Here is a 26,258-nt window from a genome sequence, read left to right on the forward strand (position 1 = left end):
TACAGTCCTAACCCTGGAACGGGTAGCACCATAGAAAGAAGCTGGTGGTTACAGTCCTAACCCTGGAACGGGTAGCACCATAGAAAGAAGCTGGTTTGATGAAAACGATGTCCATTTTGTCTGTTCTCTTTGGTCGCAATGTGATTTTTGGGGGGACTAACAGCTAGTTTTTGAATGGTAACTGTGTTAAGGGTGGAGTTTTGGGCGGGGTGAGGAAAGGCGTGACTTTCAGGTTACAATAGGCTATAAGTATACAGCAGATTTCCGATTGTCCTCACTTTGATTGTACTGTAGCACCATGACCAGGATCTCTATTAATTTAAATGAGCAGATTAGGGCTTTCAGGAGGAACGGAAAATCTACTGGATGCATTTCATAAATACTGGTAGACTTGGGGATTTTGGTCACGGACAGTGCTATTCGCAAACACTATCATCAGATGTCTGTTTTACGCCGAACTTGAAAGTCCAGGAAAATTAACAGGTACAGTAGGCTACGATACTTTAATGTAGGCCTAATAATGCTAAAAATAATGCTTAAATATATTGACTGCTGGTCTTTACTGTATGCTGCACATTTTCACATTGTATTTAATTTTCAGCGAGACTATTCAAGCCATCGACTCACTGATGAATGAAGATGACGAGCGATCAGCAAAGGCAATCTGTAATCTGCTGGCATAACGGCACAACATCAACATCACTCTAATTACAGTAAGAAGACAGTTGAAGAAACTTGGGTGGACTTATGGAAAGTCTCGGTAAGAAATGTTTTACATATATATATATATTATTATTATATATTTTTTTAAATGATCAGAACATTAACCTGTGTGTTAACGTGTGTTCGCTTGTTTTGTACTGTTCTGTAGTTTCGACCCAATGATTCATCTGACAAACAAAGAACTTCGCGTCCTGCAGGCCCAGGCATGGATCAAAGCTGGCGAGACATTTAATAATGTCATCTTCACAGAGGAATCAACCGTGGCCCTTGAGCAATTTGCTCAAAATTGCTACAAAAAAAAGAAAGACGATCAAGCAAGCCGAGTCCCAAGCATCCACTCAAACTCCATGTGTGGGGGGCAATTTTTCGCCAGGGACCAGGCCCATATTTGATTTTTGATGGTAAGTTTGGCTATTTACAAAGCAAAAGGTACATCAAATATTGTAGCCTACACCTCACAGACTGCTATGTGTTCCACAATAATTCACTCTTGCCTCCTTTTTCAGGTATCAAGGCTCAAGATTTCTTTGAGGAAGAAATCATCAAGAGATATGCTGGACCCTATGTCAGAGAGGTGTTTCTGGGTACACATCGTTTCTTTCAAGGTAGGATTATAGCAATATTTTGTTACATTTAGGTCTATTTACGTGTATAGTTCTATTATTGTACGAATTTTGGGCTGTTAAGCTAAAAGTATTTTTTTCTTCTCCAAATGCAGACAATGACCCAAAACACACTGCCGCCCGGGTTTGCATTGCAAATAAGGGCATAAACTGGGTCAAGACGCCAGCAGAGTAAGTAGACCTTTATGTAGTAAAATAAAGGTTAAATAAAAATGAATAAATAAAAGACCTACAACACCTTCGGTAGGCCTACAGTATATCTAAAATAAAATTAAAAAGTAATCTCTACACGTAGGTCTCCTGATTTAAACCTCATCGAACTTGTTTGGCATCAACTGAAAACATTAATCCGCAACTCTGCCAAGCCGACAAGCAAAGATGAACTGGTCAAGGCCATCAAGATGTTTTGGCTAGAGAAATTGACGATACAACAATGCAACAAATACATTGATCATCTCAGCAAGGTTTTACCTCTGGTCGTGGAGCTGGGTGGAAGTGTGACTAAAATGTAGTTTATATAAACATACGCATTTGAATGTCTTTTTTCTAATTATTTTATTAACAAAATACATTGCAAGTTGGGGGATTTTCACAACAGTAGCCGGGTTATAAAAAGTATATTGTCCTGCTAATAGGAAACATTTGCATGATGGGCTACACCTGCTACAGTTGTGAAAAACAAGTGTTTGAAAACCTGTTTTCAAAATGCCTCCAGTTGTCCATCACTACTGTAAATAAAAACACAGCGTCTTGTTTACGTTCTTTATTGTGTCACACATAATTTGTATCTACCTTTCCAATTACTTTTATAGTTTGGGATTTAGAAATGTGCGCTTTTAATTACTAGTTACATTGTTTTAGTTCCGACATGCAGACTTTTTTTCTTTAAATGATTGTTTTATGTAGGATGCTACATTGTTAACCAGTTGCAATTGTAAGTAGGCCTAATAAAGCCTCATAACCTACCGCAGCCAGTTAAGTTATTTTATATAGGTCTAGGCTCCGAAGAAATAGACTCTAATTAAGTCCTCTTTTTGTTTGTAAAGTCAAATTAAAATGAAGATTATTGTTGAAATGAATTGCTCGACTGGTGTAGGTTTTCTCAATCTGTTGGTGTGCAACACTTGCATAACAAGCTAGGTATATTTTCAGCACCAGCCTACCCCAGCACCAGCCTGTGATACAGACTGAATTCAAACATATATATATATAGATAGATATTCTTTTCAAAACATTAACTGTGTCTAGGTAGATACGTGTGTAGGTAGATGTGGAAAGATAGACACAAATGGGGGGGTCACACCTAATAATACCCTTTCCCCTTTCCACATGTTAAAGATTCCAATAGATAAAGTATTTTCACGGCCCTAACCCCAATAAATACATTTGGGCACAGTCGATAGTGTGCTGGATTTAGGGCTAGAATGTTAGAGGGTTCGAATCCTGCTCCCTGCTTGTTTCATTACATTATTATGCCGGTCTCAGAGCAAATAGCCTGGATAGTTACTCCCATCTGGTTCCTCGCTCTCTTCCACGCGTCATTCAGCACGCTTGTGGGCGTGAATGTACTGTCTTTTTATTCTGTATATATGAATTACAAAATCATGTTTCTAGTCTATTGCATAGTTACAATGTGTAATCATTGCTGCCCCAGGAGCAGGAGTGGTAAACACTGTTGAAGTGTATAATTGTAATACATACATGCAGACAGCATCATTCACAGAATGGAGTTTGATACACCTGGTATTGGATATGACAGTAAAACTTTTGTAAATTAACTTTATGACCCAAAAAATGCACAATTGTTTGTCTCTACAGTAACTAACATATTCCTCTCAATTGTAATTTTTTTTGCTTGACTCGTTATGACGTTATAACTACTTACATTTGCCTCCCCGTAATGTTTTGTCAGCCATCTTTGCTGATGAAAGCCACCAGGGAGGGGTGGCTCGGCGTCAAATTTGTCATTGGAACCACTCGATATGATTGCTCTAACTCCCCCTTGTGGTGGTCTGCAGCAATGAAGCCGTGACGCTGGGTACCTCTAAGTCCCGCAGTGTAAGCTCGCAACTTTTAAAGGAGGAACAACTGTACATATGTAGACGTTTGTGTGGGTCTTAGGGGCCATGCCGACTTTCTTCAGCTGCCTGAGATTGAAGAGGCGCATATGTGCCTTCTTCACCATTGTGTCGATTTGCACACCAAGGAACTTGAAGCTGGAGGGGATATGGTCCTTGACTCGCCTCTCAAAGCCCTTTTGTTAGGTTCTAATTCTCAGAGTAAAAACCTCAACGGACACTATGAAAGCTTAACCAAATGTAATTCTTCCCGGATGATCATTACAACTGCATTAGACAATGACATTTCACACAAGTACCGATATTTAACACTTCCTCCTAGGCCGAGCCTCCTCCTACACATCTGAACAGCCAATGCATCTCTGTTGCTAGACAGAACCTTAGTGATATCTGTTCTTCCTCACTTCATCTGACCTGACCTCTACCCCAAAGTGCTCACTCCTCCCCAACTCAAGGCTGTCGTGGTGCCTGGTACCAGACTGTGTCTCTTCTCCTCCCAGAGGATCCCTCCCAGAGGATCCCTGATGTCTAACAATAACATATCCTGACATAATGTAAATGTTATACATTACCCTTTCTCCCTCAGTGACATGAATAAGTAYATTTCATATTCTCAGAACCCAACACCTTCATGATGACAGAAGTAATTTAGTTCAGTTACCTTAGCTTGCTTGGGTACAGGAACAATGGTGGACATCTTGAAGCATGTTGGGACAACATATTTGAGATAGGGAGAGATTGAATATGCCCTTAAACACTCCAGCCAGCTGGTCTGCTCATGCTCTGAGGACGAGGCTTGGGATGCCATCCAGGCCGGCAGCCTTGGGAGAGTTAATACGCTTGAAAGTCTTACTCACATCGGCCATAGAGATCGAGAGCCCACAATCCTCCTGAGCAGCGGGGGCCCGCAACGGCGGATCGATGTTGTTTTTCTCGAAGCGAGCAAAAAAGGTGTTTAGCTTGTCTGGAAGTGATGTGTCAGTGTTTTCCCTGTATTATCTGTGATTTGTATACATTCCCCCATGGGGAAATGTATAATGTTCTCAGCCCATACAGCCGTGAGGATAACGGAATAAAAGTTTCTCGGGAGATAATGGGGTCGACATTTGATTGTGAGGAGTTCCAGATCAGGTGAACAGAATTACAGAAGCTTTTCGACATTTCTGTGGTCACACCAAGAGTTGTTAATCATGAATCGTACCCCTCCTCCTTTGCTTTTCCCTGACGCTTTTGTCCTATCCCACCATTCAATGGAAAATCCAGCGGGTTAAATGGCTGGGTTGAGTACCAATGGTGTAAGCTACGTCTCAACAAAGCAGACGACATTGCAGTCTCTCACATCTTGTTGAAAGGAGATTCTCAATCGTCTAGCAAGATACTGGGAAGCGGGGGCGATTTGTCTGTCTTCTCAGCCTTACTAGCAAGTTGGATGTCCTGCCCCATCTACGCTGTTGTCTCTTGGGAAAAACACTGGGTAGGATAAACAGAGCGGAGCAAAAGTGTCCAGATCAGGAAAATCTAAATGTAATTGGGTAACCAATGACCTAATGTCCAAAAGTGCTTGGCGGTCATAACAAATAATAGCAAAGTTAAAAAAACATTTTTTTTAAAGCTGCAAAGTTGTGTTGGAGCGGGCGACAAGACTCCATTGTCTCTATTGTCTCCATGTGAGAAAGAGCAGAGAAAAGGTAATCAGTGAAGAGTATGTCATTTCTAAAGTGATCCCTCAGATAAAGGGATAGATTCTTTAGAGAGAGACTTTGGCTTTCCAGCCCTGGCCTGAAAAACATTTTTAAAAATCCCACTTTCATCTCTAAATATTGTCGTATTTGTACTTTTAATTCCAGCTTTTCAGTGAGACATCACTTATAACATGCCATGTAACTCATATCAAAGCCTGAAAATGGCTTTGAGAGCCTATGTGGCGGAATCTGGGATAATCCACAGTCACTCCAGCAACACTGCAATTAACAGTAACTGCCACAGTTTGAAGTTTGGGAGGTAATTATTATTGCGAATTATGTTGAAATGGTGAAATCACAGCGGCGGGTTTCTTTGATAACATCTCATAATGGTCTCTCTATTAAATCATAATGTTCTCAGCCGGTCTCCGGGTTCTATGAGCTTTCACTACAGGGTCTTTGCTTCATAATGTTTATGAAAAGATGACGTCTTCCAAATATAGACTGATGTATAACCGGAGAAGTTCAAAAATAATAAACTGGCTAACATGGTGTGCTTTTAGTGTCCTATGCTACTGTACAGGCTCAGAGATGATGCATTGTATTACACCGTTGTGTACAGATACAGAACGTACAGACTTTTAGGCGAGAATGCGAGCCATAGGCTTAATTGACGCAGGGAGGTGAAAATGGCACTTTAATTGCCTTTTATGAGTGTCTTGAATGACTAGGTGGAATCGTGAGTGATGGGTGAAGTGCTTCTTTGGAAGCATTTAAAGCCATCAAACTCTACACTGGAATGATCAAGTGGCAGACGAGATGTCTACAGGTTAATTAACATCATCATGACTCCTCTTAATTGAGTTTGAGAGCTGCTTTCTCGTCAATCTTCTTTAGAGCTATGCAAGTCACTCACAAATAGTAATCAGGGAGTTATGTAATGATAAAGTACTGTATGTTTATTTACATTACTGTAGCATTAAAGTGGTAGTTCAATACAAAATCAAAGTTTGTTAGACATTTTCACACAGTGTTAAGATGTTCTAGTGTTGAGATGATGCCTGTCAATTCCCATTCATTGGGTTTGAGCCATATAGCTGGATCTACACTACAACATTAGATGACTATTGAGGTCTGCCATTTTTTTGTGAACTATCGCTTTAATATTGAATGCAATGATTCCAAAGTATGTTCAATAGTAATTTAGTAAGTAGAAAAAAGTTACGGTACTAGGACAAATCCAGTGGGGATGTTATGCTGGTGAATGAGGACCCAAAAGCGACGTAATAGAAACAGAGTCTTTATTCCAGTATCAAACAAACAATGATTCTCCTGGATATATCAAAGGTAAATCCAAAACAGGAAACTGAAATCCTCTCGTCAGTAGAGAGGAACGACTGGAGACGCGACCACAGACTGCAGGTCGCTTCAGGAAGGCACAGGCCGTAGCTGACATAGACACCTGCTCACACGCAGCATCTGAAGAAGGCAAAAACACGACAGGGCGGAACAAGGACACAGGACAGCAAACATCAAACAAGAATCCGACAAGGACAGAAGCGGAAAACAGAGGGAGAAATAGGGACTCTAATCAGAGGGCAAAATAGGGGACAGGTGTGAAAGAGTAAATGAGGTCGTTAGGAGAATGAGAAACAGCTGGGAGCAGGAACGGAACGATAGAGAGAGAGAGCGGGAGAGGGAGAGAGGGAGGAGGAGAGAGAGAGAGAGAAAGAGGGAAAGAACCTAATAAGACCAGCAGAGGGAAGCACAGGGACAAGACATGATGATCAAAGACAAAACATGACAGGGGATGCCAGTGTGATAAAACCCCTGTTTCTTAATAGTTTGCTATTTAGGCAGTATGAGTCATTGTCTGTCATTTCCTTTAGCAGGATAGGACAGTTCTACTCGGGAAAAAACATGGCAGTGGGATCCATATGAAGGAGACATTGCATTTGGAGCTATTTGAAAAAGAGTAATTCTGTCATTCCAATCAGAATTTGCCAAGACATTGTCTTTAGATCATTGCTGTAGTCAAGGTTGGACATAAACACAATGTTTTTCATGGTGTTCAGAAATGAGAACTCCATTCTACAGAGCCTGGCTGTCATGTTAAAAGTGCTAGTGTGGCTCAACAATTGAAGGTTCAATTTAGTTTCATTCAATACCTTGAGAGAGTGTATTCCGTGGGTTTTCAAATATTGTTAAGCAACACAAAGCTTCAAACAATTTACCTTTTAATGATCTCCCTTAATGCACTGAGCAAACATAAGATTGGGAATTGATTTGTTTTGAGATGTACATGTTTGTGCTACTCTAAACTCAGCTTCTCTAGCCTCTATCTCTACCATGATTAGAAATTAGGTGCTGTATACGGTATATTTCCTTGGTGCTTCATTAGTTATGCAATTTATTGTTCGTTTTAGGTGAAAAAGCACTCTCGAAATTAATTCTGCAAAGTGTTGTGAAACCGTAATCATTTATTTTCCACACCCCCAGGCTCTGAATATTCATTAGTGTTTTGATGTATAGGTATATTAATTTACTTCCCTTTTCGTTGTTAGGAGGCCAGACGTTTATGAATATTTTGTGTGCAATTAACTCACTGTGCAGTGTTGACAAAAGGATTGCGCGCATTATGGGGGATGGATGATGCCCTAATTATCTCTTAATTTATCCTAACAACTCCAAACTGAACAAAAGCCCCTTTAATTTCCTTATTGTGGCCTTGATTTAAAATGGAGGCCTTATACCCACAACATCCTTCACCCGAGACAGGGAATAAGCAAGAATGGGATGGTTTGGTTAATGCCTCATTATCACAATGTCTCAAGCTGCTGGCAAAATTGATAGGGGCAGTTTTATCCACTGTCAGTGGCATAGATGCCGTAGATTAGCATGGCATGCTAGGCTAATTGTTGGCTAGGAATGTCTCTATTCTAATCTCTTGGCACTTTGTAACTAGAGAGTGATGATCTCTGCCTCTACTGTCTCTCTGGTCTAGTCTCTCCATTGGTCTGTAGAGTGTGATCACGTCTACCTCATTCTTCTTTCTCTCTGTTCTCTAGCATCACTATTGATCACTGGTTGAGAGTGGCCATCTCTGTCTCACGTTCGTATCTCTTTCTCAGTCTTATTTAACCTATATTTTACCAGGCAGATCAATTAAGAACAAATTCTTATTTACAATGATGACCTGGCAAGGGGCAAAAGGTCTCCTGTGGGGCAGGGATAAAAAGTTAGCAGACGGACAACACAGACGGAAGACACAGTCTCTCCATGGTCTAGTAGCCACCTGTTCTCTGTTATCTCTGCTCTGTACAGAAGTCCATGTTGTAGCTGTGTTGTTAGAGAGGGTTAAAGATAAAGATTTTTGTTGGGACGTCAGGCAGATTTTCCCCTGTCGATATGACAGAGAGGAAATAGAGAGTAGAGCTACCAGACACACACATCAGCAGAAGAGACTGCCTAGAGTGAAGCCTGTTTGCCAGATAGCCAGTAGTTGTGAAAGTTTTAAGTCAGATCGTCGGTGTTCCAAACACCTGACTTAAGTATGACTTAAAACTTTCACAACTAAGCACTCCAAAAACAAACAAGACTACTGCAAAGACTTGCACACACAGAGAAAAGTGCCACGCCAAACGAGACTCCCACACAGAGACAGAAGAGCCATTTTTACATCCTCCTTCCTTACAGCTGGTGCGCTCTTAAAGTGGCAGCGCACGGGGAAGGCTCCGTGCAGGATTTCGCCACAATACCTCTCCATTGTTTCCACTGGTCTGTAGTAGAGGGACCATCTTTCCATCACTCTGTAGTCTCTCTTCTCTCCATTGGTCTGTGGTAAAGAGTGACCATCTTTGCCTCACTCTCTGGTTCTCTAGTCCCCGTCTCTACATTGGTCTGTAGTAGAGAGAGTGGCCTTAGTCCCTGTGCTATCTCCTCTAACGAGGCCAGTGTTTGGCATTGAGATGAAGAGTATCCCCAGGTGGCAGAGGAGATGAATCAGACCTCTGTCTGTCAGGATAATTGGCAAAGGCACCTGGATCGTCAGGAGAGGAAAGGCACACTGACATTCATTACTCTTAATAGTGTTTCCTACACCTCGACCACCTCTTTTCTCTCTCGCTTTCTTTCTTTCTCTCTCTTTCTGTCTCTCAATGTGTTCTGTCTCTCTCTGTCACACATACACACTCCCTTTCTCACTCCCTCTCTTTCTCTCTCTTGTTCCCTCTCTCCGTTTACTGTCCACTGTTTCCCTGATGTTGTTATCCTTGACACCTGAGCGATAAAGTCACTCGTGATGACTGATGACCATCGGCCCATGCAGAGCCACCGCAGAGAAAGTGTAATGATACAGACATGCTGTGTGTCTGTATTATGGCTCCTCAAGGCTATGTGTAGAGAGCCGTGTCAGGGCTGTGGCTGGATCAGCCGTAGCATTACCAAGTCCATCATAAGCGTCCTTGTAAATGAAGCAAATGTTCGTTCAACCGGGGCCCCAGTATGGCAGTAAAGGCCTTGAAGCCGAATATAAGCAGCTTTATGGCACACAGAAGGAGCTCATTATGACAAGTTCCATGTTTTGGCTGCCAATCCTAGCTGTGTGTGTGTGTCCATGACGACGCTCTGCTGGCCTGATAACCTGGCCAACGGTCAGGGCCACTGGGCTGGGACTGTTGTTGAGGGCCGAGCTCTTACTTTCTCTGTCGCTCACTCTCCCACACACGCATACTCTATTTTTCTCCTCATGCTTTGCTCTTTCTCAATCTCTCAGGTCATCTTTCTCCTTTTCACTTCTTTCACTCTCAGATGTTTTCCCTCCCTCCGTCCCTCCGTCGCTATCTTCTCTTTTTTCACACACTGTCCTATACCGAGTCCCAAAACCTACACATCTACCACCGTGCATACTGTTTGCAGCCATGGGTAGGGTTGATGAACTAAGTTTATGTTATGTTTATTTTATTTAGATGTATTTATTATTTCACCTGTATTTAACCAGGTAGGCCAGTTCAGAACAAGTTCTCATTTACAACTGCGACCTGGCCAAGATAAAGAAAAGCAGTGCGACACAAACAACACAAAGTTACACATGGAATAAACAAAGGTACAGTCAATAACACAATAAAAAAGTCTATATACAGTGTGTGCAAATGAAGTAAGATTAGGGAGGTAAGGGAATAAATAGGCCATAGCGGCAAAATATTGTTGCAATTAACACTGAAGTGATAGATGAGCAGAACATGAATGTGCAAGTAGAGATACTAGGGTGCAAAGGAGCAAAAAAATAAATAACAATATGAGGATGAGGTAGTTGGGTGGGTGGGCTATTTACAGATGGGCTATGTACAGGTGCAATGATCTGTAAGCTGCTCTGACAGCTGACGCTTAAAGTTATGAGTGTCCAACTTCAGTGATTTTTGCAATTCGTTCCAGTCATTGGCAGCAGAGAACTGGAAGGAAAGGTGGCCAAAGGAGGAGTTGGCTTTGGGGGTGACCAGTGAAATATACCTGCTGGAGTGCGTGCTACGGGTGGGTGCTGCTATGGTGATCAGTGAGCTGAGATAAGGCGGGGCTTTACCTAGCATAGACTTATAGATGACCTGGAGCCAGTGGGTTTGGCGATGAATATGAAGCGAGGGCCAGCCAACGAGAGCATACAGGTCGCAGTGATGGGTAGTATATGGGGCTTTGGAGACAAAACGGATGGCACTGTGATAGACTGCATCCAATTTGCTGAGTAGAGTGTTGGAGGCTATTTTGTAAATTACATTGCCAAAGTCAAGGATCGGTAGGATAGTCAGTTTTACGAGGGTATGTTTGGCAGCATGAGAGAAGGATGCTTTTTTGCGAAATAGGAAGCTGATTCTATAATTCATTTTGGATTTGAGATGCTTGATGTGAGCCTGGAAGGAGAGTTTACAGTCTAACCAGACAACTAGCTATTTGTAGTTGTCCATATTCTAAGTCAGAACCGTCCAGAGTAGTGATGCTAGACGGGCAGGCAGGTGCGGGCAGCGATTGGTTGAAGAGCATGCATTTAGTTTGACTAGCATTTAAGAGCAGTTGGAGGAGAGTTGTATGGCATTGAAGCTCGTCTGGAGGTTTCTTAACACTGTGTCCAAAGAAGGGCCAGAAGTATACAGAATGGTGTCGTCTGCATAGAGGTGGATCAGAGAATCACCAGCAGCAAGAGCGACATCATTGATGCATACAGAGAAAAGAGTCGGCCCGAGAATTGAGCCCTGTGGCACCCCCATAGAGACTGCCAGAGGTCCGGACAATAGGCCCTCCGATTTGATACACTGAACTCTGTCTGAGAAGTAGTAGGCGGTGTCAGAGGAAGGCCCTAAAAATTGTCAAAGAACCCAGCCACCCCAGTCATAGACTGTTTTCTCTACTACCGCATGGCAAGCGGTACCGGAGTGCCAAGTCTAGGACAAAAAGCCTACTCAACAGTTTTTACCCCCAAGCCATAAGACTCCTGAACAGGTAATAAAATGTCTACCCGGGCTATTTGCATTGTGTGCCTCCCCCCAACCCCTCTTTTACGCTGCTGCTACTCTCTGTTTATCATATATGCATGGTCACTTTAACTATACATTCATGTACATACAACCTCAATTGGGCAGACCAACCAGTGCTCCCGCACATTGGCTAACCGGGCTATCTGCATTGTGTCCCGCCACCCGCCACCCACCACCCCCTTTTTTACGCTACTGCTACTCTGTTCATCATATATGCATAGTCACTTTAACCATATCTACATGTACATACTACCTCAATCAGCCWGACTAACCGGTGTCTGTATGTAGCCTCGCTAGTTTTATAGCCTCGCTACTGTATATAGCCTGTCTTTTTACTGTTGTTTTATTTCTTTACTTACTTATTGTTCACCTAATCCCTTTTTTGCACTATTGGTTAGAGCCTGTAAGTAAGCATTTCACTGTATTCGGCGCATGTGACAAATAGATGTTGATTTGAGTTGGTGAACCATGCGAGGCAGTCATTTGAGAAGCCAAGGCTATTGAGTCTGCCGATAAGAATGCCGTGATTGACAGAGTCAAAAGCCTTGGCCAGGTCGATGAAGATGGCTGCACAGTATTGTCTTTTATCGATGGCTGTTATGATATCGTTTAGGACCTTGAGCGTGGCTGAGGTGCACCCATGACCAGCTCGGAATCCAGATTGCATAGCGGAGAAGGTACGGTGGGTTTCGAAATGATCGGTGATCTGTTTGTTAACTTGGCTTTCGAAGACTTTAGAAGGGTAGGATAGATATAGGTCTGTAACAGTTTGTGTCTGGGGTGTCTCCCCCTTTGAAGAGGGGGATGACCGCGGCAGCTTTCCAATCTTTAGGGATCTCAGATGATACGAAAGAGAGGTTGAACAAGCTAGTAATAGGGGTTGCAACAATTGCGGCGGATCATTTTAGGAAGAGAGGGTCCAGATTGTCTAGCCCGGCTCTTTTGTAGGGGTCCAGATTTTGCAGCTCTTTCAGAACATCAGCTATCTGGATTTGGGTGAAGGAGAAGCTGGGGAGGCTTGGGCAAGTAGCTGGGGGGGGTGCGGACTGTTGGCCGGGGTTGGGGTAGCCAGGAGGAAAGCATGGCCAGCTGTAGAGAAATGCTTATTGAAATTCTCGATTGGTGACAGTGTTATCTAGCCTCAGTGCAGTGGGCAGCTGGGAGGAGGTTCTCTTATTCTCCATGGACTTTACAGTGTCCCAAAACTGTTTGGAGTTAGAGCTACAGGATGCACATTTCTGTTTGAAAAAGCTAGCCTTTGCTTTCCTGACTGACTGCCTGTATTGGTTCCTGACTTCCCTGAAAAGTTGCATATCGCGGGGACTATTCGATGCTAGTGCAGTCTGCCACAGGATGTTTTTGTGCTGGTCGAGGGCAGTCAGGTCTGGAGTGAACCAAGGGCTATATCTGTTCTTAGTTCTACATTTTCTGAAAGGGGCATGCTTATTTAAGATTACTTTTAAAGAACGACCAGGCATCCTCGATTGACGGGATGAGGTCAATATCCTTCCAGGATACCTAGGCAGGTCGATTACAAAGGCCTGCTCGCAGAAGTATTTTAGGGAGCGTTTGACAGTGATGAGGGGTGGTCGTTTGACCGCGGACCCATAGCGGACCCATATCTGAGCATCTAACCAATCGCTGCAGCTGTACATAGTCCATCTGTAAATAGCCCACCCAATCTACCTACCTCATCCCCATATTGTTTTTATTAACTTTTCTGCTCTTTTGCACACCAGTATTTCTACTTGCACATCATCATCTGCTCATCTATCACTCCAGTGTTAATTTTCTAAACTGTTATTACTTCGCTACTATGGCCTATTTTTTGCCTTACCTCCTCACGCCATTTGCACACACTGTATATAGACTTTCTTTTTTTTTCTATTGTGTTATTGACTGTACACTTGTTTATTCCATGTGTAACTCTGTGTTTATTTTTTTTATTTTTTTCAGGGGTGGATCAGCTTAATATTGCGGAAAGAATGTTGCTTCCAATGTAAATGTCTGCATCATTTCCAATCCCTCATATTTTTTTGGTAAATATATATATCCATACACGTATGTATACATATACACATATATACATACATATACCTATATAGACATACATACTTTTTTTTTTTTTTTTACTCTGTGTTGTTGTTTGTGTCGCACTACTTTGCTTTATCTTGGCCAGGTCGCAGTTGTAAATGAGAACTTGTTCTCACCTAGCTTACCTGGTTAAATAAAGGTGAAATAAAAAAATATATAAGTACAAAATCCCAGTTTAGGTCATTTAACAGTACCAACTCTGAAGATAAATGGGGGGCGATTAATTCACATATGATGTCCAGGGCACAGCTGGGGGCTGAGGGTGGTCTATAACAAGCGGCAACAGTGAGAGACTTACAGTTGTAGTCGGACTTTTACATACACCTTAGCCAAATACATTTAAACTCAGTTTTTCACAATTCCTGACATTTAATCCAAGTAAAAATACCCTGTCTTAGGTCAGTTAGGATCACCAGTTAATTTTAAGAATGTGAAATGTCAGAATAATAGTAGAAAGAATGATTTATTTCAGCTTTTGTTTCTTTCATCACATTCCCAGTGGATCAGAAGTTTACATACATTCAATTAGTATTTGGTAGCATTGCCTTTAAATTGTTTAACTTTGGTCAAACGTTTCAGGTAGCCTTCCACAAGCTTCCCACAATAAGTTGGGTGAATTTTGGCCTATTCCTCCTGACAGAGCTGGTGTAACTGAGTTAGGTTTGTCCTTGCTCGCACACACTTTTTCAGTTCTGCCCACAAATCTTCTATAGGATTGAGGTCAGGGCTTTGTGATGGCCACTCCAATACCTTGACTTTGTTGTCCTTAAGCCATTTTGCCACAACTTTGGAAGTGTGCTTGGGGTCATTGTCCATTTGGAAGACCCATTTGCGACCAAGCTTTAACTTCCTGACTGATATCTTGAGATGTTGCTTCAATATATCCACATCATTTTCCTACCTCATGATGCCATCTATTTTGTGAAGTGCACCAGTCCCTCCGGCAGCAAAGCACCCCCACAACATGATGCTGCCACCCCCGTTCTTCATGGCTGGGATGGTGTTCTTCAGCTTGCAAGGCTCCCCCTATTTCCTCCAAACATAACAATGGTCGTTATGGCCAAAAAGTTCTATTTTTGTATCACCAGACCAGTGGACATTTCTCCAAAAAGTATGATCTTTGTCCCCATGTGCAGTTGCAAACCGTAGTCGGGCTTTTTTATGGCAGTTTTGGAGCAGTGGCTTCTTCCTTGCTGAGCGGCCTTTCAGGTTATGTCGATATAGGACTCGTTTTACAGTGGATATAGATACTGTTGTACCTGTTTCCTCCAGGATCTTCACAAGGTCCTTTGCTGTTGTTCTGGGATTGATTTGCATTTTTTGCACCAAAGTACGTTCATCTCTAGGAGACAGAACGCATCTCCTTCCTGAGTGGTATGACGGCTGCGTGGTCCCATGGTGTTTATACTTGCGTACTATTATTTGTACAGATGAACGTGGTACCTTCAGGCGTTTGAAAATTGCTCCCAAGGATGAACCAGACTTGTGGAGGTCTACAAAAAATGTTCTGAGGTCTTGGCTGATTTCTTTTGATTTTCCCATGATGTCAAGCATAAAGGCACTGAGTTTGAAGGTAGGCCTTGAAATACATCTACAGGTACACCTCTAATTGACTCAAATGATGTCAATTAGCCTAACAGAAGCTTCTAAAGCCATGATATCATTTTCAAGTTTTCCAAGCTGTTTAAAGGCACAGTCAACTTAGTGTATGTAAGTTGTAACTTCTGACCCACTGGAATTGTGATACCGTGAATTATAAGTGAAATAACTTGTATGTAAACAATTGTTGGAAAAATTATTTGTGTCATGCACAAAGTAGATGTCCCAACCGACTTGTCAAAACTATAGTTTGTTAACAAGAAATTTGTGGAGTGTTTAATGACTCTAACCTAAGTGTATGTAAACTTCCAACTTCATCTGTGTTTCTGGAAAGGCGTATTTTTAAAAGTAGAAGCTCTTACTGTTTGGATACAGACCTGGATAGCATGAGAGAACTCTGTAGTAGATTGCAACTCCACCCCCTTTGGCAGTTCTGTCTTGGTGGAAAATGTTGTAGTTGGGGATGGAAATTTCAGAAATTTTGGTTGCTTTCTCAAGCCAGGATTCAGACACGGCTAGGACATCCAGGTTGGCGGAGTGTGCTAAAGTAGTGGGAAAAAAACTGACGGAGGAGGCTTCTGATGTTAACATGCATGAAACCAAGGCTTTTTCGGTTACAGAAGTCAACAAATGAGAGCGCCTGTGGAATAGGTGTAGTACTGAGGGATACATGGCCTGGGTTAACCTCTACATCACCAGAGGAGGAGTAGGATAAGGGTACGGCTAAAGGCTATAAGAACTGGTCGTCTAGTGCGTTCGGAACAGAGAATAAAAGGAGCAGATTTCTGGACGTGGTAGAATAGATTCAAGGCATAATGTACAGACATTTATGTACAGACATGTAGTCCGGCCTTGACTCACTACACAGGTATAGTGGCAATCGACATATGGAAATATGGAATACAGAAAGAAATAGAATATGTAAACCCACACCACCCTTATTCCCCATATAGGAGGAAGGCAATGAAACCATTTAATCACCTATTCTAAACCACGTAGTTCTACCTACACTGTGTCATGTAATGTGAGACGTTATGTTAAGTTGTTTACATTCCAATGCTCAAGATTTATTAATTAGAATATGCATTAGCTATTATCCTGCCAATTTTCCAGCCCAAAGACAATCTAAGGGATTTATCAGATAGCACTAACGCAAATGCCACTGGCACTTTGTTGCACTGACTGCGTAATCACAATCAAAATTATTGTAATTGCATCCTAGCAACCCCACAAAGGTTATACTTTTATGGGTTGAGATTCGGTTAGATTCAAAGCAATTTCCTCTGACATTTACATGCAATCAAACTGTCGCGTAGTCAACTCTACAAATAGTAATGACAGATATAGCACCGTTATTGAAGTATTGACTTAATGGAGTAACAAGAGAGTGCGCCTACATTTGCATAAATGTTTCTTTAAATTGCTTTTGTTCTTTCCCTACAGTGAGGGGTGGCCTATATATCTGCTCAGATTGGACTGATATGGGTAACACTAACACTTCATTGTACAGACCTTTTTCAGCTGTTATTTGGCATTTTGGTATTTATCCCACTGATGAAGGATGTGTAAAAATGAACTACTGTCTGGCACCATGCTTCAAATATTTGAACTCTAAATACTTGGTAACAAATCATTGGGTTTTGTAATTACCAAAAAAGTCAAACTGGTATTGTTATTACCAGTTAGCCTAACTGTGTAATCTAAACCACTGAAAAGTTATGGTTTATAGATATTTTGGTTTCTCTATATGCCATCAAGCTGTGCACATTATTTTCCCACGCTGCTCTTATTGCTACCATATAACTATGCTTTTCTCTGTTCTGTATTGACGTGGATTTTACATAATTGATCTTATGGGAACAACTTAAAGCTCTGCTCTCTGAATTCATATTTCTTCACCGCTGTCAATCAAATCATCCCTTTCCTTCTGTCAGTTATTGAATAACAATGCATATTCTCTCACCAGATATGTTTTATGTATGTGTACATTGTTTGTTCATTTATTGACTACTGCTGCATGTATTTCTATGTCCACCGAACACTGAATAGATAAAAGAAACATGTATAACAATTTTAAAAAATACAACTATAATTAGCCAAGATCAAAGAGTTTATTAGTTCTATATAGAGCATGGATTTAAATGGAATGGGAAATGTTCATACCTTCCTTCCATTTGCTACTTCCCCTCCTGTCTGTGTTGTGCATGGCTGATCTTCATCAGTAACTCCATGTATGGATGAGTTAAGATGTTGTATTAGCTGATGGATGTAGTATGTTGTAGTTTGGCGATATCTGCATTTCTGTATCGATGATTTTCCCTCATTAAATCTTGCGACAATCAATAATATCACATCGTGTGTGTGTGTGTGTGTGTGTGTGTGTGTGTGTGTGTGTGTGTGTGTGTGTGTGTGTGTGTGTGCATACACATGTCTTCTTATTAAAGACCAGTGTGTGATGTACAAGAGGAGCCAGTTCATGACTGTATCCCACAGGACTCATTTGAGTGCTGAGAGAAGCTCTCAGATATCAGTAGCAGTGCTGTTCACCAATTAGCCCAGAGAGAGCCATGATCACACAGATGATTAAAGACTTAGTGCCACTGTTTCAAATCAAATCACATGTTTTATTTGTCACATACACATGGTTAGCAGATGTTAATGCGAGTGTAGCGAAATGCTTATGCTTCTAATTCCGACAATGCAGTAATAACCAACGAGTAATCTAACCTAACAATTTCACAACAACTACCTTATACACACAAGTGTAAAGGGATAAAGAATATGTACATACAAATATATGAATGAGTGACGGTACAGAACGGCATAGGCAAGACGCAGAAGATGGTATCGAGTACAGTATATACATATGAGATGAGTAATGTAAGGTATGTAAACATATAAAAGTGGCATTGTTTAAAGTGGCTAGTGATACATGTATTACATCAAGATGGCAAGATGCAGTAGATGGTATAGAGTACAGTATATACATATGAGATGAGTAATGTAGGGTATGTAAACATTATATGAAGTGGCATTGTTTAAAGTGGCTAGTGATACATTTTTTTCATGAATTTTTACATTGTTAAAGTGGCTGGAGTTGAGTCAGTATGTTGGCAGCAGCCACTCAATGTTAGTGGTGGCTGTTTAACAGTCTGATGGCCTTGAGATAGAAGCTGTTTTTCAGTCTCTCGGTCCCTGCTTTGATGCACCTGTACTGACCTCGCCTTCTGGATGATAGCGGGGTGAACAGGCAGTAGCTCGGGTGGTTGTTGTCCTTGATGATCTTTATGGCCTTCCTGTCACATCGGGTGGTGTAGGTGTCCTGGAGGGCAGGTAGTTTGCCCCCGGTGATGCGTTGTGCAGACCTCACTACCCTCTGGAGAGCCTTACGGTTGTGGGAGGAGAAGTTTCCGTACCAGGTGGTGATACAGCCCGACAGGATGCTCTCGATTGTGCATCTGTAAAAGTTTGTGAGTGCTTTTTGTGACAAGCTGAATTTCTTCAGCCTCCTGAGGTTGAAGAGGCGCTGCTGCGCCTTCTTCACCACGCTGTCTGTGTGGGTGGACCAATTCAGTTTGTCCGTGATGTGTACGCCAAGGAACTTAAAACTTACTACCCTCTCCACTACTGTCCCGTTGATGTGGATAGGGGGGTGCTCCCTCTGCTGTTTCCTGAAGTCCACGATCATCTCCTTTGTTTTGTTGACGTTGAGTGTGAGGTTATTTCTGACAACACTCCGAGGGCCCTCACCTCCTCCCTGTAGGCCGCCTCGTTGTTGTTGGTAATCAAGCCTACCACTGTAGTGTCGTCTGCAAACTTGATGATTGAGTTGGAGGCGTGCATGGCCACGCAGTCGTGGGTGAACAGGGAGTACAGGAGAGGGCTCAGAACGCACCCTTGTGGGGCCCCAGTGTTGAGGATCAGCGGGGTGGAGATGTTGTTACCTACCCTCACCACCTGGGGACGGCCCGTCAGAAAGTCCAGTACCCAGTTGCACAGGGCGGGGTCGAGACTAGAGGTCGACCGATTATGATTTTTCAACACCGATACCGACCAAAAAACGATACAGATTAATCAGCCGATTTTTTTAAATTTATTTGTAATAATGACAATTACAACAATACTGAATGCAACTTATTTAACTTAATATAATACATCAAAATCAATTTAGCCTCAAATAAATAAAAAAAGCTAACGTTTAAGTTCCTTGGTCAGAAACATGAGAACATATGAAAGCTGGTGGTTCCTTTTAACATGAGTCTTCAATATTCCCAGGTAAGAAGTTTTAGGTTGTAGTTATATAGGAATTTTGACTATTTCTCTATACCATTGTATTTCATTAACCTTTGACTATTGGATGTTCTTATAGGCACTTTAGTATTGCCAGTGTAACAGTATAGCTTCCGTCCCTCTCCTCGTCCTCCTGGGCTCGAACCAGGAACACAACGAAAACAGCCACCCTTGAAGCAGCGTTACCCATGCAGAGCAAGGGGAAAACATCCAAGTCTCAGAGCGAGTGACGTTTGAAACGCTATTAGCGCGCACCCCGCTAACTAGCTAGCCATTTCACATCGGTTACACGAGCCTAATCTCGGGAGTTGATAGGCTTGAAGTCATAAACAGCGCAATAGCTGCTGGCAAAACGCACGAAAGTGCTGTTTGAATGAATGCTTACGAGCCTGCTGCTGCCTACCACCGCTCAGTCAGACTGATCTATCAAATCATAGACTTAGTTATAACATAATAACACACAGAAATACGAGCCTTAGGTCATTAATATGGTCGAATCCGGAAACTATCATCTCGAAAACAAGACGTTTATTCTTTCAGTGAAATACAGAACCGTTCCGTGTTTTATCTAAGGGGTGGCATCCATTAGTCTAAATATACCTGTTACATTGCACAACCTTCAATGTTATGTCATAATTACGTAAAATTCTGGAAAATTAGGCGGCCCAAACTGTTGCATATACACTGACTCTGCGTGCAATGAACGCAAGAGAAGTGACACAATTTCACCTGGTTAATATTGCCTGCTAACCTGGATTTCTTTTAGCTAAATATGCAGGTTTAAAAATATATACTTCTGTGTATTGATTTTAAGAAAGGCATTGATGTTCATGGTTAGGTACACATTGGAGCAACGATACGCACCGCATCGATTATATGCAACGCAGGACATGCTAGACAAACTGGTAATATCATCAACCATGTGTAGTTAACTAGTGATTATGATTGATTGATTGTTTTTTATAAGATAAGTTTATTGCTAGCTAGCAACTTACCTTGGCTTACTGCATTCGCATAACAGGCAGTCTCCTCGTGGAGTGCAATGAGAGGCAGGTGGTTAGAGCGTTGGACTAGTTAACTGTAAGGTTGCAAGATTGAATCCCCCGAGCTGACAAGGTAAAAATCTGTCTTTCTGCCCCTGAACGAGGCAGTTAACCCACCATTCCTAGGCCGTCATTGAAAATAAGAATGTGTTCTTAACTGACTTGCCTAGTTAAATAAAGATTAAATAAAGGTGTAAAAAAAAAAAAAATCTGCCAAATCGGTGTCCAAAAATACCGATATCCGATTGTTATGAAAACTTGAAATCGGCCCTAATTAATCGGCCATTCCGATTAATCGGTCGACCTCTAGTCGAGACCCAGGGTCTCGAGCTTGATGACAAGTTTGGAGGGTACTATGGTGTTGAATGCTGAGCATTCTTACATAGGTATTCCTCTTGTCCAGAAGGGATAGTGCAGTGTGCAGTGTGATGGCGATTGCATCGTCTGTGGACCTATTGGGGCGGTAAGCAAATTAGAGTGGGTCTAGGGTGTCAGGTAGGGTGGAGGTGATATGGTCCTTGACTAGTCTCTCAAAGCACTTCATGATAAGTCGTTTAGCTCAGTTACCTTAGCTTTCTTGGGAACAGGAACAATGGTGGCCCTCTTGAAGCAGACTGGGATAAGGTTTGATTTAATATGTCCGTAAACACACCAGCCAGCTGGTCTGCGCATGCTCTGAGGATGCGGCTGGGGATGCCGTCTGGGCCTGCAGCCTTGTGAGGGTTAACACGTTTAAATGTTTTACTCACGTCGGCTGCGGTGAAGGAGAGTCCGCAGGTTTTAGTAGTGGGCCGTGTCAGTGGTACTGTATTGTCCTCAAAGCGGGCAAAGAAGTTGTTTAGTCTGTCTGGGAGCAAGGCATCCTAGTCCGCGACGGGGCTGGTTTTCGTTTTGTAATCCGTGATTGACTGTAGACCCTGCCACATACCTCTTGTGTCTGAGCCGTTGAATTGCGACTGGTGTGTGTCTGTGTGGGGGGTGAAGGGGTTGTTAGTGGTTAGATTTAGGGTTAGGAGTTAGGTTTAGGGTATGAGTTCGGGTTACGGGTCATAAGGAAAGGTTTAGGGTTAGGAGTTAGGTTTAGGGTATGAGTTCGGGTTACGGGTCATAAGGAAAGGTTTAGGGTTAGGAGTTAGGTTTAGGGTTTGAGTTAGGGTTATGGGTTAAGGTTAAGGTAAGGGGTAGGGTTAGAGAAAATAGGATTTTTAATGGAAATCAATTTTAGGTCCCCAAGAGGAAGGTGTGTGTGTGTGTGTGTGTGCTTGCAAACAATCGTGCGTGTGTGAGCCTTTGCCCTGCAGAGTTAGTTGTGATGCCTTCACAGAACACACTCACTCTCTCTCTCTCTCTCTCTCTCTCGAAAATACACACACGACATGACACAGATCATCAGCGCTTCAAGCACAATCAATGACACTTAACACTTGAAAAGATGTGGAACTCGAGCGGCCTTATCTGTAGAGGGCAGGAGGGTAATACTTCCTGTCTCGCCCTCGTTATGTCCTCTCTGCCGTGATGGCTGATGGACAGGGCTAGGCTCACTGCTCCAACTCATACCTGCTGTTCCTGTTCCTGTCTCACTGGCCTGCTAGCCTAGTCGGAGCCTGTCTGTTTCATAACAGGACTTTAATGAGGAGAGATTCAGTGTGTGTGTGAAAAGTGTGTGAGTGGGTAGAGAGTGTGTGTGTTGGTAGAGAGGAAGTTTGTGTGCACGTATGCATACGTGGGTGTGTGTGGGAAACTCAAGCTATACAGTACATCATTATAATTCATACATTTGTCAAATTTTCCACTGAAACTGTAACTCTAACAAAGAGCAGACTTTGGCATTGACCTGCAAGGCCTGTCGGGGAGCATGATGCCAAAGCTTGTGTTTCATAAGACAGCTACTCTACAATCATCTATCAAATGGATGGAATGTAAAGGAGGTTTCATTGTAAAGATTCATAATTGCACCGTTCATTGCAGAAGAATGTGGGAGCTGTCAGAGAGATGAGGACTGGAAGGTCAGAGATATTATCCTCTGACGGAGGAATAGGAGAGGTATGACAGATGGAGATCGAGAAAGAGGGGGAGAAAAAGAGGGAGTGAGAATGGTACAGAGAGAGATATACAGAAAATAGAAGTTAGGAGAGGGAGGGAGAGAGGGGCAGAGGTAAAGGGAAATGGGAGGGATATGAGAAAGAGAGGGAGAGTGGGAAGGAGAGAGAGAGAGAGGCAGAGGTATAGGAGAAATAGGAGGAATAAATGACCATGACACAGAGTACTGAAAATTCCCCCTGAGCGTGTTGCTCTCTCAGTCGTGAAACAATACTCCCTTTTTTACCTCTTCTGCCTCCATTCCCGCTCTATTTGCCTCTCCCTCGCTCTCCACTGCTCGCCCTCCCCCTCTCTCGCTCTCTCTTTCTTTCCATCTCCCTATCCCCTTTCTCCCTTTCCCTGATAGTATCCTTGGCAAGGGATGGATGCACTCGGAGCGATTAGGAATTAAAATGACAAAACTGAGATCATCATCTCCCCAAGATCAAGTGAAAAGAAACGGCCCATGAAAAAGGCTTACGCATGCTAGTGTGGGTTTATGTGTGTGCATGTGTGTCTACTTGTGCAATCACGTGTGTGTGTGTGTGTGTGCGTGTGCGTGTGTGTGTGTGTATATATTTATACGGGTGTATATCAGCACGACAGCCGCCCACCTCAATGTGTGATGCGAGGCATCAGAGATTGGGTTCCCGTCTCACTCAGATGGATCGTGGGTAATGTAGTGTATCAAAGGGCATTGGAACAGCCTGGTCCACTCGTTTCCCCCATTGCCATCACATCTTGTATGCACCCACACTCATGACGGCTACTGCAATTCCCCTCGTACTGATGTCAGCAGTTTTGACTGAAATATACAGTACTTTCATCCTAAAAGTAGTGTTTCCCGTACCCCAAAAATTCATGATCCCTAGTTAGCATTCTGCTCAGACTCTCCCCAAAGACTTCGGAGGTGAATGTTCCGTTTTTTACTCGGGAATGACAAATTCTCTGTGATGTGTTTTTGTTGTTTGATTTAATAGAGGTTAACTCTTAATTTCAGCTTTTTCTGTCTGTGTGTCGTCCTGCTTGTTGAAACAGATGGTCTTGTAAAGTTTAACGTTGGTTTTTGTTGGCGAGTTGAGTCAGAAACCAAAAGCCATTAAGATCTGGTTTAACACTTGGCTTTATCACACAACTTAACAATGGTGTAAAATGCACAGTTGGGCATTAGTCACATGTCTCAAAAAGCCATGGATTTTTTTCTGACAATGTAAAACCTGACCAGGACACACTCCACACCCCAGTCATTCTCACATAATAAGAATTTTGAAAATCCATTCAGACAACTCTGAATGCTATCCAAGACATTGCTTCATGGTAAGTACGATATTGGGGATATTGGAACAGAGCCTAGGTGTTCCAAACTGGGGATTCTCATCTCAACAACTTTTTCCCACTCCAGGTTGTCAGTGCCATCCATCCCCACCCTCGTATTTAATTACACTGCCGTTCAGACAGACAGACAGACAGACAGACAGACAGACAGACAGACAGACAGACAGACAGACAGACAGACAGACAGACAGACAGACAGACAGACAGACAGACAAAGCAGCCGTTCAGACAGACAGTCACCAGACAGTCAGTCAGACAGACAGTCACCAGACAGTCAGTCAGACAGGCAGTCAGACAGACAGCAGGCTGATCAATATGTGTAGAGGCTTTAACACCATCACATACGTGGGAGAAATATGATCAGGGAGCGAGAGTAGAAGAGAGAGAGTGGGGGGAGACAGAGAGAAAGTGGGAGGAGGGAGGGAGAGATAGAGAGAGGGGAGGTAAAGAGAGGGCGATAAAGAGAAGGGTAGAGAGGGAAAGAGAGAAAGTGGGAGAGGGAGATAAAGGGAAAGAGAGAGAGAGAGGGTGAGTGAGAGGCCTAACATCTCATTACCACACAGTAAATCCACAGCATTCTCTCAATAGCATCAGAGGAATTACCACTTTTATGTAAATTAGTAGCTGGCTCTCATCCTCCTTGCTCCTCTCCTCCTTCTCCTCTTCCTGCCTTTCAACATCTGCACAAAATAACAAGATCCCTCGCTTTGTTTCAGCACCAGAGTGGAGGGATATATAATACAGGATATGGCCCCACAAATGCATTAGCCTCTTTTTATAGAGAAGTAGTGGTGGGAGGCATTTATCCCCCTACAGAGCTACTCACAAATAGTCAAATAGCTCCTCCATATAAAAGACATCCCTAGGTGGATTGTTTGTGTGCATGGCTCCATATCTGGATATAAACACAGGGACCACTCAGCAGAGCTCTCTTTGCAGGAGAATATGTTGCACATCCAATTCAGGTAAATGTAGAGAAGGCTTAAGCAGAGACAGGGAGAGGCAGACTGTCCGACATGCATTTTGAGAATATGTATTCTGATATTCAGATGTAAACAGGGTACTCTGGGGTGGCTGTTGAGAGGAGGCAGAGAGGCAGAAAGAGGAGAGGAGGAGGAATGGAGGGCTGAGTGATCCATTATAGCTTACTTCATAACCAGAGAAGCGGAAGAGAGGGGGAGAGAGAGGGGGGAGAGAAAGAGAGAGAGGTTGGTGAATTACCAAACAAGATGGTGAGAGAAGAGATAGAGAAAGAGTGACGGAGAGAGAGAGAGAGAGAGACGTAAAGAGGCAGAGGCAGGGCAATAGTGTAGAGGAGGTGTCAGCATCAAGGGTGTCTCAGTGAGAACACAAACACTCCTTCATTCTGTCTGCTGTCAGCACCTACAAATAGAGATGTGACACATACACAGGAATGCACTTACACACACACACACATACACATACACAAGGAGGAATACGTGTACACACATGTTCATCTTATGGCTCCACTGATGTTTAGAAACACTAGAAATCAAAACAAGTGCGTAGTGACTGTATTCAATAAAACTGTTGGCACCCCTACACTCTGTGAATACACAGCCACACACGTTAGCGGGCATAGGTGTGGAAACATACGCTGTATTATGAGGTATGCTACTACGGTGGACAGTCTAACAAGCTATGCTATGAGGCAGGAGAGAACAACCCATCTGAGGAGCAGAAACAAAAAGGCCAAAGGTTGTTTTAACTTCCACAGTCAGATACATGTCCCATTATGTCACCAAACAGATCTATGTTGTCGGTGCCTGTACTGTATGTCACAGGGGACCTGAGTTGTGCGCCTTTCATAGAGGACCCCAGGGAAATGTAGGCTGCATTGGGCACATTCCACTAATGAACTGAGGACTGAGGAGTATGTGAGCAGGCAGCACGGTATGTTTGCGTGTGTGCGTACGTGTATGCGTGGCGGCCCAGGGAGAGGCAAGGTCAATGAGGCTGCTGAAGTGAAATACTCAGTTCAATAGCCCTAATTGGCCTGTTGGAGGGGAGAATGGAGACGTGAAACTTCTTAGTAAACACATCCTAGTGATGACAGGGAGAAGTGTGTGTGCGTGAGTAGCTAGGTACATTAGCACACGTAAACATAGCCTAGACCCAAATACTCCACCCCACTAATCATCTGAGTTGTCACTACACTGTGTGGTGG

At 42.8% G+C, this 26,258-nt stretch overlaps 1 protein-coding gene across 1 annotated transcript in view; it reads left to right on the forward strand.

Annotated features, from left to right (window-relative positions):
• The window catches only part of unc5da (unc-5 netrin receptor Da), a 323,811-nt gene that overhangs the window by 161,740 nt on the left and 135,813 nt on the right, over nt 1-26,258 (forward strand).

The sequence above is a fragment of the Salvelinus sp. IW2-2015 genome, linkage group LG4q.1:29 (assembly GCF_002910315.2).
Source record: "Salvelinus sp. IW2-2015 linkage group LG4q.1:29, ASM291031v2, whole genome shotgun sequence".
Lineage (NCBI taxonomy): Eukaryota > Metazoa > Chordata > Actinopteri > Salmoniformes > Salmonidae > Salvelinus > Salvelinus sp. IW2-2015.